General features: G+C 49.4%; 6 non-coding genes and 1 pseudogene across 6 annotated transcripts; 3 read left to right on the forward strand and 4 right to left on the reverse strand.

Annotated features, from left to right (window-relative positions):
- Positions 1-3,904: 3,904 nt before the first annotated feature.
- Positions 3,905-4,046, reverse strand: LOC138231936 (U4 spliceosomal RNA). The gene has a single exon (XR_011186893.1). It is a non-coding gene; the product is annotated as a U4 spliceosomal RNA (small nuclear RNA).
- A 1,306-nt stretch (positions 4,047-5,352) lies between these two features.
- On the forward strand, positions 5,353-5,471 carry LOC138231852 (5S ribosomal RNA; annotated as a pseudogene).
- Positions 5,472-6,106: 635 nt separating this feature from the next.
- LOC138231875 (U1 spliceosomal RNA) lies at positions 6,107-6,270 on the reverse strand. Its single transcript, XR_011186838.1, has one exon. It is a non-coding gene; the product is annotated as a U1 spliceosomal RNA (small nuclear RNA).
- Positions 6,271-8,045: 1,775 nt separating this feature from the next.
- Positions 8,046-8,164, forward strand: LOC138231848 (5S ribosomal RNA). Its single transcript, XR_011186819.1, has one exon. It is a non-coding gene; the product is annotated as a 5S ribosomal RNA (ribosomal RNA).
- A 636-nt stretch (positions 8,165-8,800) lies between these two features.
- LOC138231863 (U1 spliceosomal RNA) lies at positions 8,801-8,964 on the reverse strand. Its single transcript, XR_011186826.1, has one exon. It is a non-coding gene; the product is annotated as a U1 spliceosomal RNA (small nuclear RNA).
- Positions 8,965-10,772: 1,808 nt separating this feature from the next.
- Positions 10,773-10,891, forward strand: LOC138231902 (5S ribosomal RNA). The gene has a single exon (XR_011186865.1). It is a non-coding gene; the product is annotated as a 5S ribosomal RNA (ribosomal RNA).
- A 636-nt stretch (positions 10,892-11,527) lies between these two features.
- On the reverse strand, positions 11,528-11,697 carry LOC138231919 (U1 spliceosomal RNA). The gene has a single exon (XR_011186880.1). It is a non-coding gene; the product is annotated as a U1 spliceosomal RNA (small nuclear RNA).
- Between the last annotated feature and the right edge of the window lie 987 nt (positions 11,698-12,684).

Genomic DNA, 12,684 nt, shown 5'->3' on the forward strand with positions numbered 1-12,684 from the left:
TAAAATACGATCATTTGTGAAACAGGCAAATGACTGTCTCAGGGGCCCATTCCTCATTGTCAGACACATGTATGGAATGCTTTCACCGTGCATTGAGCAATAGGGATTAAAAACACCGCAGGTAAGGTTAGATGTCATGTTCTATGATCATTTCTTTCAGCATTAGGGACTAAATATACTAAACGTATGATGCTAAAATGTTATTTTCACATATATTAATGTAATAAATGATTGCTTATGCTTTATAAACAAATCTAATTAAAATAAAAGCTTAAGTTTTGTATTTATCTTGTACCATAGAACATGATTTGCTTTGTATTTCAAGCCCACAAAGTGTCCAAATGTTCTATGATCATTTCTTTCATCATTAGGGACTAAATATACCAAACGTATGATGCTAAAATCCTGAAAAAAGGATGTGCTCCATCTCGTCAGTAGATTGGATTCCAAAACTGATTTGGGTCAATATACATTACCTTTGAAATTAAAGTACAGTCTACTGTAGGGAACCATCAACTTAGAAAGCATTGGCCTTCCCTGGGGGTCAGGTAGGTGCAAAAGATAAACCTTTATCCTATCTTTATCTTAAGATAAGTGGCCAAGCAGTATTTTTCCAAGTTTCACCAAGCACATCATGTTGCCATAGTAGACAAAGTTCTATAAAATGTTAAATAACTTTTAAAAAAAGTATCTTGGTCTTACAGTACTGTACAAGGTGAATTAAACTGTCCCTGGTAATAAAAAGTAATTAGAAGCATCTCAGAAACTTTATCTCTAGAAACATTAGCTGTTTTATATCATGTAATTTAGTGTGATGTTGTCAGAATTCAAGGACATTATCACACACAGAAATTGGTTCAGTTAAATCTAAAAAACACAGCTAAACATGGGTTTAAATGTAACAGAAGTCTCACCTCTTGTCAAAAGATTTAATTCAAGAAGCGATGTAATAAATGATTGCTTATGCTTTATAAAGAAGCTTAAGTTTTGTATTTATCTTGTACCATAGAACATGATTTTCTTTGTATTTGAAGCCCACAAAGTGTCCAAATGATGCACTACATGATATAAGGAAGATTATCACATGCATGTCGGTATTATCTTTCTTATGAAAATGCATTCCTTTCATTACCTTTTACTTTTTAAAATGAACTCAAATTGTGTATAATGTAATAATTTAAGTAGAATAGATTCAGGTAGGAAATATAGAGTCATGATGTTTATGGCTGACATCATTTCACATGGGTGAATTTTAAGCTAAGAAATAAAAACATTTACAATGAAGATACCATTGCTTAATTTTAAATGCCTTTAAAAAATAAATACCTCCTGAGAATAATTTGCCACTCCCAGATCCTTGATAAGGTACTGTTTGAATCCAATCAGGAGAGGAGCATCCAGGGAGTGCTTTCTATAGAGTCCAGCTTGGGCCACTCTCTTCCGGCCTGCTGATACTTTTTAACTACTCAGGGCCTGTAAGGATATAAAACACCGGTTTAAACATTTTATACCTATAAGACAAATTAGAATTTTAGTAAAAAATAGATACATCTGAAAAATAAAAAAGTCTTACTGCTGATAGAGTTCTTCAGAGCTCACATCTTCCCCTTCCTTATCCGCTTCTGTTTCAGTTTCTAGAGCAGCCTCTGGCATCTCTTCCTCCTGGACAGCGGCCTCTTGCTCAGGGCCGCTGGAATGCAGGTAGATTCTTTTCAACATGCTTTTACATAATATGTTGTAACAATGATTTCAAAAAGAAACTACAGAAGCCTTACAGATTAAAAATATCTCACCTTGCCAATGTGTCTTCAGGCTTCCCATGTACAAAAAGGCCCAAGGACTCTAGCAGTCTTACAACCACTATCCTGTTTGCCTCACCAGACACGATCTCTATTCTGTGGTAATCCACGATGACCCCGTTCTTCAGGTGATTCATCATGTCCTCCCTCGCCTGTTGAGAGGCCATCCTGATCTTTTCTGCCGTGGCGTGCTTCATACACGCCCTCTTCAAGTGAGCAGGAAGCTGATCAAGAGTATTCAGGTACATCTTGCACACCAGGGGAATCCGCGCGGGTTTCCTTTGAAAATAAATAATACCATCTGTGTATAGAAACAAGACTGATTTCTTAAATTATCCTTAATTTTCTCTCTCATAGTTTGAGCATAATGATTTTATTGCATTTATATAAAATGCAATAAATAAATAATGGTTTCATAAAAAAGTGAACACTTACTTGGTCTCAGTCACAGACTTTCCAATAGAAGCCATTGTGGAGTTCAGCAACTGCAGGTCCTAGAAGTGGGGAAAGAATTTTAAAAGAGAAATTGAATTACAATACAGAAGGAATGGATGAGGGTTCACTGAAATATATAAATATACAAATTCCAAAGACTGAGTCCATATAGAAACAACTACCTTTCATTTTCAGTATAAGAAAAAAAAAACATTATCTTCCAAAGCATCATAAAATTGTCCCTTCTTCCAGACTCTACTTCTCTCTTGTAGTAGTATAGCAGACCTTTCCAGGTGAGCAGATCACAGAGTCCGAAATGAGCTTCCTCCATCAAGCAAAGTACCTGAACATGACTCTGTCATCATAAAAGCGCCCCTGTAATAAAGAAATTAAATCCGAAATCAAGAGGGCAGTTGCCTACTGAAATACAAGAAGTCATCAATTTTAACCTAGCAACACATTAAAGGCTGCATCTATACAAGTACGATTCTAGAAATGCTCACCAGATTACGTTTTAAGAAGGAACTGCGCCTCAGGTTCCGCCGAGATCTTAACTCGGATGGCAGGATTCAGAGTCCGGAGTGCGGACTGATGGCGCACGGAGGGTCCATATACTGTGGATCCCTCAGTGATCTTCCGCGTATTCAAACCGCCAGCGTGTGACTCCCCTGTCCCCGTAACCTCATTGCTCTGCTCTCTCCTCTGTGCAGCTGAGCCCGACTCACGGTAAAATGGAAAAAAATATGCCCTCGACGTGAGATTTATTCTGGAGCGAGCCAGTGTTGCGCATAGCTGCCTTCAAAGCAGTTAACCCAGGTTCGATTCCCGGCCAACGCAGTTGCGAATGTTTTCAAATGCTGTCATGAGCCTTGGATTGTGACTAGCAAAGCGAAGCCTTTTGAAAGAGCTAAAGCACTGCAAAACGGAATTGAAGGAGAATCTTACAGGGGATTCTGAGCAGTGTCTGCATACATGCAGTCAGATAAAGGTGCTGAAAGCTTGAGCTACTCTCAATGTCATGCTGCCCTTCCCCGGAGTAAATCTGTTACATTGAAAGAATGCTTCTGGCAGGTTCAAAAAGGGACCCTTGTTAATTGGAGAAATCAATGATTTCGAATGAATTCTGTATGCGTTAAAAGACAGCTATACACAGAAAACATGCAGGACACTGCTCATGATGTCTCAGTGCGTTTTTCAAAGCCATCTGACAAAGCCCGCCCACTGAAAACTGCAGCACATCGTGTAAAGACGTTCAACTTTGTAACTACTGCACGCACAGGAAGCAGAATAAATTCCTCTTTTCAAACTGTCAAAGGTTTGCTTTGCGAACGCTGCAGGACATCGCACAATCTCTTTTGAATGGGGACAAACGATTTCTTATGGGGCGCAGTAAGTACAGACGTTTAAAATGCTCCACTCATGTCGACGATGCAGCATGAAGAAGCGCAACCTAACGTTTGACAGACAAAAGTCAGGCGCCGCTATGAGCAATATGAAATCATACTGACAGCACACGGCGTTTCGCGCTGACACAAAAGTAATCTCGACAGACGCTGTTCTCTGCATAAAGCTGAAAGAGCTAAAGAGCGTTTCTGTTGACACGTAACAAGCTCGTTTCTTTCTACCATGATATCACCGTGACCAAATCTGTCTTTAAACACCTTGCTCAGTCTCTGACGAGACTGTCAAAAATTGCTTTCGCCGATTGTATTGCAAACCGGCGGAAGCGGGGTATTGGGAAAAGTTTTCAACTAGCAATAATCGCGCCTCGGCTAAACCTCACAGGCTACGATACTGCCACTGCGCAAAGCTGACGGTTGCCAGGCAACCGCGGGGATCCTATGGAAATCGTTATCGATCGTCTCATGGCATGTCGTTGCTATAACGCTTCATATTTGTCGTCTTCTTCTTCTTCTAGCTTGAGGTTTTGAAGAATTTCATGACAGACAAGGGCTCCGTTGGGAACAAAGGGCGTTGTGAGAAAACCGTTGCTTATTTTCAGCAGCAGAGATACAACCCTTTAAATACAAGATGACAGAACAATGACGAAGGGCATGCCGGGAGGAACTCATGCACTACAGAGGAAAGGGGGCGGGCACGTACAGTTCACATTCAAGCCACAAGTACTCTTCTTGGATGTTGCACAAACAAATCCTAACGTCTTGAAAGCATTGCAGCATGTTTGTGTCCCACTTCCCGTGGCTGCGGGACGACTGACACGAACGGACAAACACAATCTGTGGCGTTTAGCGTGACATAGTCTTGCAGGCATCGTGCTGTCTCACTGCAATATTATACCGCTGGAGGAAACAGTCCATCTGGCCATGAAACTCATTTGAACGTCTAGCTACAGCAACTAACAATATCATGATTTATTCAGGATGTGTGGAATCAGCACGTCCCGGAGACAGCTTCCGAAATCGTGAGCATTCTCTGGTGGTAGGGGCGTTCAAGATGGCGCTCAGGTGGGAGGTAAAGTTTAGTGGTTGGGGAGGTTTTTTGGGGTTTTCATGACCTGAATGTTAATTTTTGCTTTTTTTGACTACAGAAAAATAAGGACTTAACACTAGTTGTTTAAACTTCAGTTATAATTGAAAGAAAAAACGATTTTTTTTTAGGTTTAAAAAGTCCGATATGAGTAACACTGGGAAAAGAAAAGAGAGTGCTGGGTCTTCGAAGGAGAACTCTAAGATACCTCAATCGTATATGTATAGCACTACAAAAAAATCGATGGCAACTAAAGGGAAAAGTGAAGCAGCTGCAGGGGCAGCAACAGGGCGGAGGCGCCGCGCGCCCGGCCGACGTGTTGGACCGGTGCGCTTTACGTGCTGAAATAAACACGCGAAAGCCCCGAAATGTTTCCAGAGTGCTGTGCACTGGAGGTTTTTGTCTGGTGAAGACTTGCCTGGTGCTCCTCCGTGCAGATTGTTTGTCCTCCTCCAGTGCGGGACGAGCCAACACAAGGGAGCGCATTCGCCAACATCCAGGCACGCAATGCGATTTGGAAAGCAGCTCCTTTCCAAAGAGTTGCACACGAACGATCCTTCAGTCCCGCTCAGGGGGCACGGAACCCCCGCCACACACAGCTTCAAGTAGCGAGTCAGGCGCTGGGGCTTTCGCTTACGGCCACACCACCCTGAACACGCCCAATCTCGTCTGATCTCGGAAGCTAAGCAGCGTCGGGCCTGGTTAGTACTTGGATGAGAGACTGCCTGGGAATACCAGGTGCTGTAAGCTTTTGCTCTCCCGGCCAGCAGGGGTCGCCGTTGGTGCCGTAGGCTTTGGGAGGAAAACCTGCAGGATGGAAAGGTGATCTATAGCCTCATCTCTAGAGATGTTTTGTTGCTGTGGCATGTGTGTGACCCATATTCAAAAAAAAAACCCGTCTGTAAAACGAATATCGAAGCTGCCTCTAAATCTGCAAATGAATATGAGTCGATAAACCACTCGTTTTTCGTATAACTAGACATATATTCATTTGTTACCGATTTCATTCATTGAGCACGGATACAATAGAGGTACAGCCATTCACTGTTTGACATGTCTGCACTGGTACAGAACCGAGCAATCAGAAAACGGGTGAAACTGTCTTTAGACTCAGCATACAGTACCGAGGCCCCCCATGACCAAATAAAGGCTAACCTCGATAATCAGCCTAAAGAACGCAGACTACAGCAAAACGACTGACTTTGAAAAGGGAATGAACGTCCGGAAGGAGTAGTGGAACTAGCTTGAGATGCTTCTCCGGACCCCTAACTAAAAGCCAGCGAGAACCAGCAGCGGCGTCCACTCCTGTCGAACCGGGATCCTTCCGCAGCCACGCAGCTCGTGGTGTCCTAACCCTCCCGTATCTGATTTTGGACCAAGCACATCAGGGGAGAGCGCGAACGCAGTCCCCCACTATCAGAAATTATGCAGTCGAGATTCCCACATTTGGGGAAATCGCAGGGGTCAGCACAGCCGGAGTGCAATGGCCGAGCCTCGCCCTGGGTGAACCTCCTTCTTGATCAAGGTATCTCCCCTGCCAGGTAAGTATGAGTTAAACAGGCCCCTGCAAGCGGCCCGCACCCACAGCACAAATCGCGCAGCCTAGGCCACCTCCTCGCCCCGCACGCCACCGCCTCCTGCTGGGCCCACTCTTTCACACACTCACACGCCACACTAACACTCAAAAGTGTGGGCAAAACGAGAAAACGAGCGCGCCGTTTCCTACACATCTGCAGTCGCCGTTGCGCATTCGCAGCATGTCCCGGGATGCAATTCGGCCTCATTTGCATAACTCCAGACCGGCAGATCGCCACGCAAGCTCGCGACGTGCGCCTGCCACACACCGAACAAACCTTTTCAGCAATTTCCAAAAAACGGGCCTGCTCGCCTGCCCACAAGGCTCCGTCTCTTACCTGCTCTCCAGAGCCTGCTGCCTTCTGTGCTTTTCTCTCGGCACCGCTGCAGTGCACACAACTCCTGCAGCGGGAGGGGGGGAGAAAGTTCCCGCGCTCCGCCGCAAGGAAGGCTCGCTCCGTGCGCACACGACCTTTCGATGCCAGTCCAACAAGTGCTCCGCATTAGCTGCGTCGGGGCTCCGGCATGTCGCACCTCACCTCACCTTGCACTGCCCCCTCCTTGAATGTCTGCCGCTGGGCATGCCCCACTCTCCTCCGCCTTATCTTATCGCGTGTGAGCACCGACAATGGCCACAATGCCGGGGAATGGCACCTGTAAAGTGTTAATTGGGGCACAGGAACAGCCCGTCTCGTCTCGGGGGGGCCGGCTTCAGAGACAATACAGCAAACACAGCGGGGCGGGGGAAGAAGACGACACCACACATGCGGGTACATTCAGCTCCGGCGGGAACGAGACATTTGTCGGTCTTTTCAAGTGCCGAGAGCCGAGCAATCCTTCACTTGTATCGTTTCTCCCCGGTGACTAGATCTGGCCCTGCGACTCTCGACTGGGCTCACCCCCGGGGCAGCCCAGCAGGTGTGAGCCTGGCCGGCACCCGGATGGGAGATTCCACCCCGGAAAAGCTCCGGTTGCTGCTGCTCCTGCAAGAGGTGTGACTGGGACCAGTAGGGAGCGCTCACCCTGCGGGCTGTGTGGCTCTCTTACGCCCCAGCCTCCTGATGGCGACACTCTGCTGCACAAACAGAGGTCAAACCGAGGTCCCGACCCTCCTTGGCCATTAGGAAACCCCAGGGCGTCTCTCAAAAAGAGACGCCGGGGGTGTCCCTCTGGTGTTAGTGCTCCCCTTTACACATCAGTCGGGGTCTCCTCCTAATCCCCGTCTCACCTGTAACAATCAATGACGAGGCCCCCCTGTCCGTGAGATTTAGTACTCGCGCAAGAGACCGGGGGCAGAGCGCGAACGCGGTCCCCCGCCCCCCACAAAGTGCGCGCTCCGGGTCCTGCAACACAGCGGAAGGGCAGCGAGAAGGAGCCTCTTGCTCTGACGCCGCAAGGCCACAAGAGGGCGGAGGCGCCGCGCACGCGGCCGACGTGTTGGACCGGTGCGCTTTACGTGCTGAAATAAACACGCGAAAGCCCCGAAATGTTTCCAGAGTGCTGTGCACTGGAGGTTTTTGTCTGGTGAAGACTTGCCTGGTGCTCCTCCGTGCAGATTGTTTGTCCTCCTCCAGTGCGGGACGAGCCAACACAAGGGAGCGCATTCGCCAACATCCAGGCACGCAATGCGATTTGGAAAGCAGCTCCTTTCCAAAGAGTTGCACACGAACGATCCTTCAGTCCCGCTCGGGGGGCACGGAACCCCCGCCACACACAGCTTCAAGTAGCGAGTCAGTCGCCGGGGCTTTCGCTTACGGCCACACCACCCTGAACACGCCCGGTCTTGTCTGATCTCGGAAGCTAAGCAGCGTCGGGCCTGGTTAGTACTTGGATGGGAGACTGCCTGGGAATACCAGGTGCTGTAAGCTTTTGCTCTCCCGGCCAGCAGGGGTCGCCGTTGGTGCCGTAGGCTTTGGGAGGAAAACCTGCAGGATGGAAAGGTGATCTATAGCCTCATCTCTAGAGACGTTTTGTTGCTGTGGCATGTGTGTGACCCATATTCAAAAAAAAAAACCCGTCTGTAAAACGAATATCGAAGCTGCCTCTAAATCTGCAAATGAAGATGAGTCGATAAACCACTCGTTTTTCGTATAACTAGACATATATTCATTTGTTACCGATTTCATTCATTGAGCACGGATACAATAGAGGTACAGCCATTCACTGTTTGACATGTCTGCACTGGTACAGAACCGAGCAATCAGAAAACGGGTGAAACTGTCTTTAGACTCAGCATACAGTACCGAGGCCCCCCATGACCAAATAAAGGCTAACCTCGATAATCAGCCTAAAGAACGCAGACTACAGCAAAACGACTGACTTTGAAAAGGGAATGAACGTCCGGAAGGAGTAGTGGAACTAGCTTGAGATGCTTCTCCGGACCCCTAACTAAAAGCCAGCGAGAACCAGCAGCGGCGTCCACTCCTGTCGAACCGGGATCCTTCCGCAGCCACGCAGCTCGTGGTGTCCTAACCCTCCCGTATCTGATTTTGGTCCAAGCACATCAGGGGAGAGCGCGAACGCAGTCCCCCACTACCAGAAATTATGCAGTCGAGATTCCCACATTTGGGGAATTCGCAGGGGTCAGCACAGCCGGAGTGCAATGGCCGAGCCTCGCCCTGGGTGAACCTCCTTCTTGATCAAGGTATCTCCCCTGCCAGGTAAGTATGAGTTAAACAGGCCCCTGCAAGCGGCCCGCACCCACAGCACAAATCGCGCAGCCTTGGCCACCTCCTCGCCCCGCACGCCACCGCCTCCTGCTGGGCCCACTCTTTCACACACTCACACGCCACACTAACACTCAAAAGGGTGGGCAAAACGAGAAAACGAGCGCGCCGTTTCCTACACATCTGCAGTCGCCGTTGCGCATTCGCAGCATGTCCCGGGATGCAATTCGGCCTCATTTGCATAACTCCAGACCGGCAGATCGCCACGCAAGCTCGCGACGTGCGCCTGCCACACACCGAACAAACCTTTTCAGCAATTTCCAAAAAACGGGCCTGCTCGCCTGCCCACAAGGCTCCGTCTCTTACCTGCTCTCCAGAGCCTGCTGCCTTCTGTGCTTTTCTCTCGGCACCGCTGCAGTGCACACAACTCCTGCAGCGGGAGGGGGGGAGAAAGTTCCCACGCTCCGCCGCAGGGAAGGCTCGCTCCGTGCGCACACGTCCTTTCGATGCCAGTCCAACAAGTGCTCCGCATTAGCTGCGTCGGGGCTCCGGCGTGTCGCACCTCACCTCACCTTGCACTGCCACCTCCTTGAATGTCTGCCGCTGGGCATGCCCCGCTCTCCTCCGCCTTATCTTATCGCGTGTGAGCACCGACAATGGCCACAATGCCGGGGAATGGCACCTGTAAAGTGTTAATTGGGGCACAGGAACAGCCCGTCTCGTCTCGGGGGGGCCGGCTTCAGAGACAATACAGCAAACACAGCGGGGCGGGGGAAGAAGACGACACCACACATGCGGGTACATTCAGCTCCGGCGGGAACGAGACATTTGTCGGTCTTTTCAAGTGCCGAGAGCCGAGCAATCCTTCACTTGTATCGTTTCTCCCCGGTGACTAGATCTGGCCCTGCGACTCTCGACTGGGCTCACCCCCGGGGCAGCCCAGCAGGTGTGAGCCTGGCCGGCACCCGGATGGGAGATTCCACCCCGGAAAAGCTCCGGTTGCTGCTGCTCCTGCAAGAGGTGTGACTGGGACCAGTAGGGAGCGCTCACCCTGCGGGCTGTGTGGCTCTCTTACGCCCCAGCCTCCTGATGGCGACACTCTGCTGCACAAACAGGCGCCGTCCTTCGGGGGAGGCGTCAAACCGAGGTCCCGACCCTCCTTGGCCATTAGGAAACCCCAGGGCGTCTCTCAAAAAGAGACGCCGTGGGTGTCCCTCTGGTGTTAGTGCTCCCCTTTACCCATCAGTCGGGGTCTCCTCCTAATCCCCGTCTCACCTGTAACAATCAATGACGAGGCCCCCCTGTCCGTGAGATTTAGTACTCGCGCAAGAGACCGGGGGCAGAGCGCGAACGCGGTCCCCCGCCCCCAACAAAGTTGGCGCTCCGGGTTCCCTCTCGGGGCCCTGCAACACAGCGGAAGGGCAGCGAGAAGGAGCCTCTTGCTCTGACGCCGCAAGGCCACAAGAGGGCGGAGGCGCCGCGCGCCCGGCCGACGTGTTGGACCGGTGCGCTTTACGTGCTGAAATAAACACGCGAAAGCCCCGAAATGTTTCCAGAGTGCTGTGCACTGGAGGTTTTTGTCTGGTGAAGACTTGCCTGGTGCTCCTCCGTGCAGATTGTTTGTCCTCCTCCAGTGCGGGACGAGCCAACACAAGGGAGCGCATTCGCCAACATCCAGGCACGCAATGCGATTTGGAAAGCAGCTCCTTTCCAAAGAGTTGCACACGAACTATCCTTCAGTCCCGCTCGGGGGGGCACGGAACCCCCGCCACACACAGCTTCAAGTAGCGAGTCAGGCGCCAGGGCTTTCGCTTACGGCCACACCACCCTGAACACGCCCGATCTCGTCTGATCTCGGAAGCTAAGCAGCGTCGGGCCTGGTTAGTACTTGGATGGGAGACTGCCTGGGAATACCAGGTGCTGTAAGCTTTTGCTCTCCCGGCCAGCAGGGGTCGCCGTTGGTGCCGTAGGCTTTGGGAGGAAAACCTGCAGGATGGAAAGGTGATCTATAGCCTCATCTCTAGAGATGTTTTGTTGCTGTGGCATGTGTGTGACCCATATTCCAAAAAAAAAACCCGTCTGTAAAACGAATATCGAAGCTGCCTCTAAATCTGCAAATGAAGATGAGTCGATAAACCACTCGTTTTTCGTATAACTAGACATATATTCATTTGTTACCGATTTCATTCATTGAGCACGGATACAATAGAGGTACAGCCATTCACTGTTTGACATGTCTGCACTGGTACAGAACCGAGCAATCAGAAAACGGGTGAAACTGTCTTTAGACTCAGCATACAGTACCGAGGCCCCCCATGACCAAATAAAGGCTAACCTCGATAATCAGCCTAAAGAACGCAGACTACAGCAAAACGACTGACTTTGAAAAGGGAATGAACGTCCGGAAGGAGTAGTGGAACTAGCTTGAGATGCTTCTCCGGACCCCTAACTAAAAGCCAGCGAGAACCAGCAGCGGCGTCCACTCCTGTCGAACCGGGATCCTTCCGCAGCCACGCAGCTCGTGGTGTCCTAACCCTCCCGTATCTGATTTTGGACCAAGCACATCAGGGGAGAGCGCGAACGCAGTCCCCCACTACCAGAAATTATGCAGTCGAGATTCCCTCATTTGGGGAATTCGCAGGGGTCAGCACAGCCGGAGTGCAATGGCCGAGCCTCGCCCTGGGTGAACTGATTTCGATTTTTAAGAACTTTATTTTCTTTTCACAAAAAAATACAGGACATCACAAATCAGAAAGCTTTACATTCATATACATACTTAAAACAGTATATATGATCACATCTCATTACATTTTGACATGGTAACAGTTACATAGCAACAATTTTCTTTTTTTCTGGTGCAAATCACATTCTTTACTTAAACTTGATAATGTTTTTCACAGTTTCTTGAGATATTGACCTATGCTCTCTATTTCCCACAGATTTTCTGCTTCCTCCCTCCCTTCTCTCCACAGATCTCTGAGGTAATAGTTCTCTCGGGTGATGAACAGGGCCAGGCTACCTGCTGCCTTGACTGGGATCTCGATGCCTTTGAACAGCCCCATGTTCCTCACTCTCCACAGGGCAACTTTCCCACTGTTCACCACGGCCCAGATCCTGTCAAACACGTCAGGAGGAAGTTTGACAGGAGAGATGCCGTATATGACGAAAGCAGCGGTCAGGGTAAATTGGGGCGAGAGAGCCAGCAACCAATCTTCAAACTGTGCCCAGAAGGCCTTAGCAAAAAAGCAGGACCACAGGAGATGGGATACAGTCTCCTCCTCGCCGCAGCCCACCCTAACGCAGCGAGGGCTGGGGGTGAGGCCCCTACGGTACAAGAAAGTTCGTACCGGTAAGCACTGGTGGACGACACTCCAGGCTAAATCTCTGTGAATGTTGCACAGAAACTTAGAGGATGTGTGTTTCCACACCTTCCTTGTTTGGGCTGATGTTAAAATGCCCACATGGGTCTGCCTATTGTTCTGGGGTGCAATGAAATCTTCCAGTTTTTGGACGCTGACATCTCGGAGGGGAATATGGCCAATTGGGTGAGATCTTAGAAAACTTTTAACTGTCCCATAAATTGCAGGGCATGTGTCAGAGAGTGGGACGTCCAGCTTGGGTCTGACACCCCACACTCTGAACACCTCCCTACCTACCCAGAGCCTGGAAAAATAAGTCCAGGTACGCGCTGCAGGTGCTGTTGCAAAGCCTCTCAGCACAGA

The sequence above is a fragment of the Lepisosteus oculatus genome, unplaced genomic scaffold (genome assembly GCF_040954835.1).
Source record: "Lepisosteus oculatus isolate fLepOcu1 unplaced genomic scaffold, fLepOcu1.hap2 HAP2_SCAFFOLD_62, whole genome shotgun sequence".
In the NCBI taxonomy this organism is placed as follows: Eukaryota; Metazoa; Chordata; class Actinopteri; order Semionotiformes; family Lepisosteidae; genus Lepisosteus; species Lepisosteus oculatus.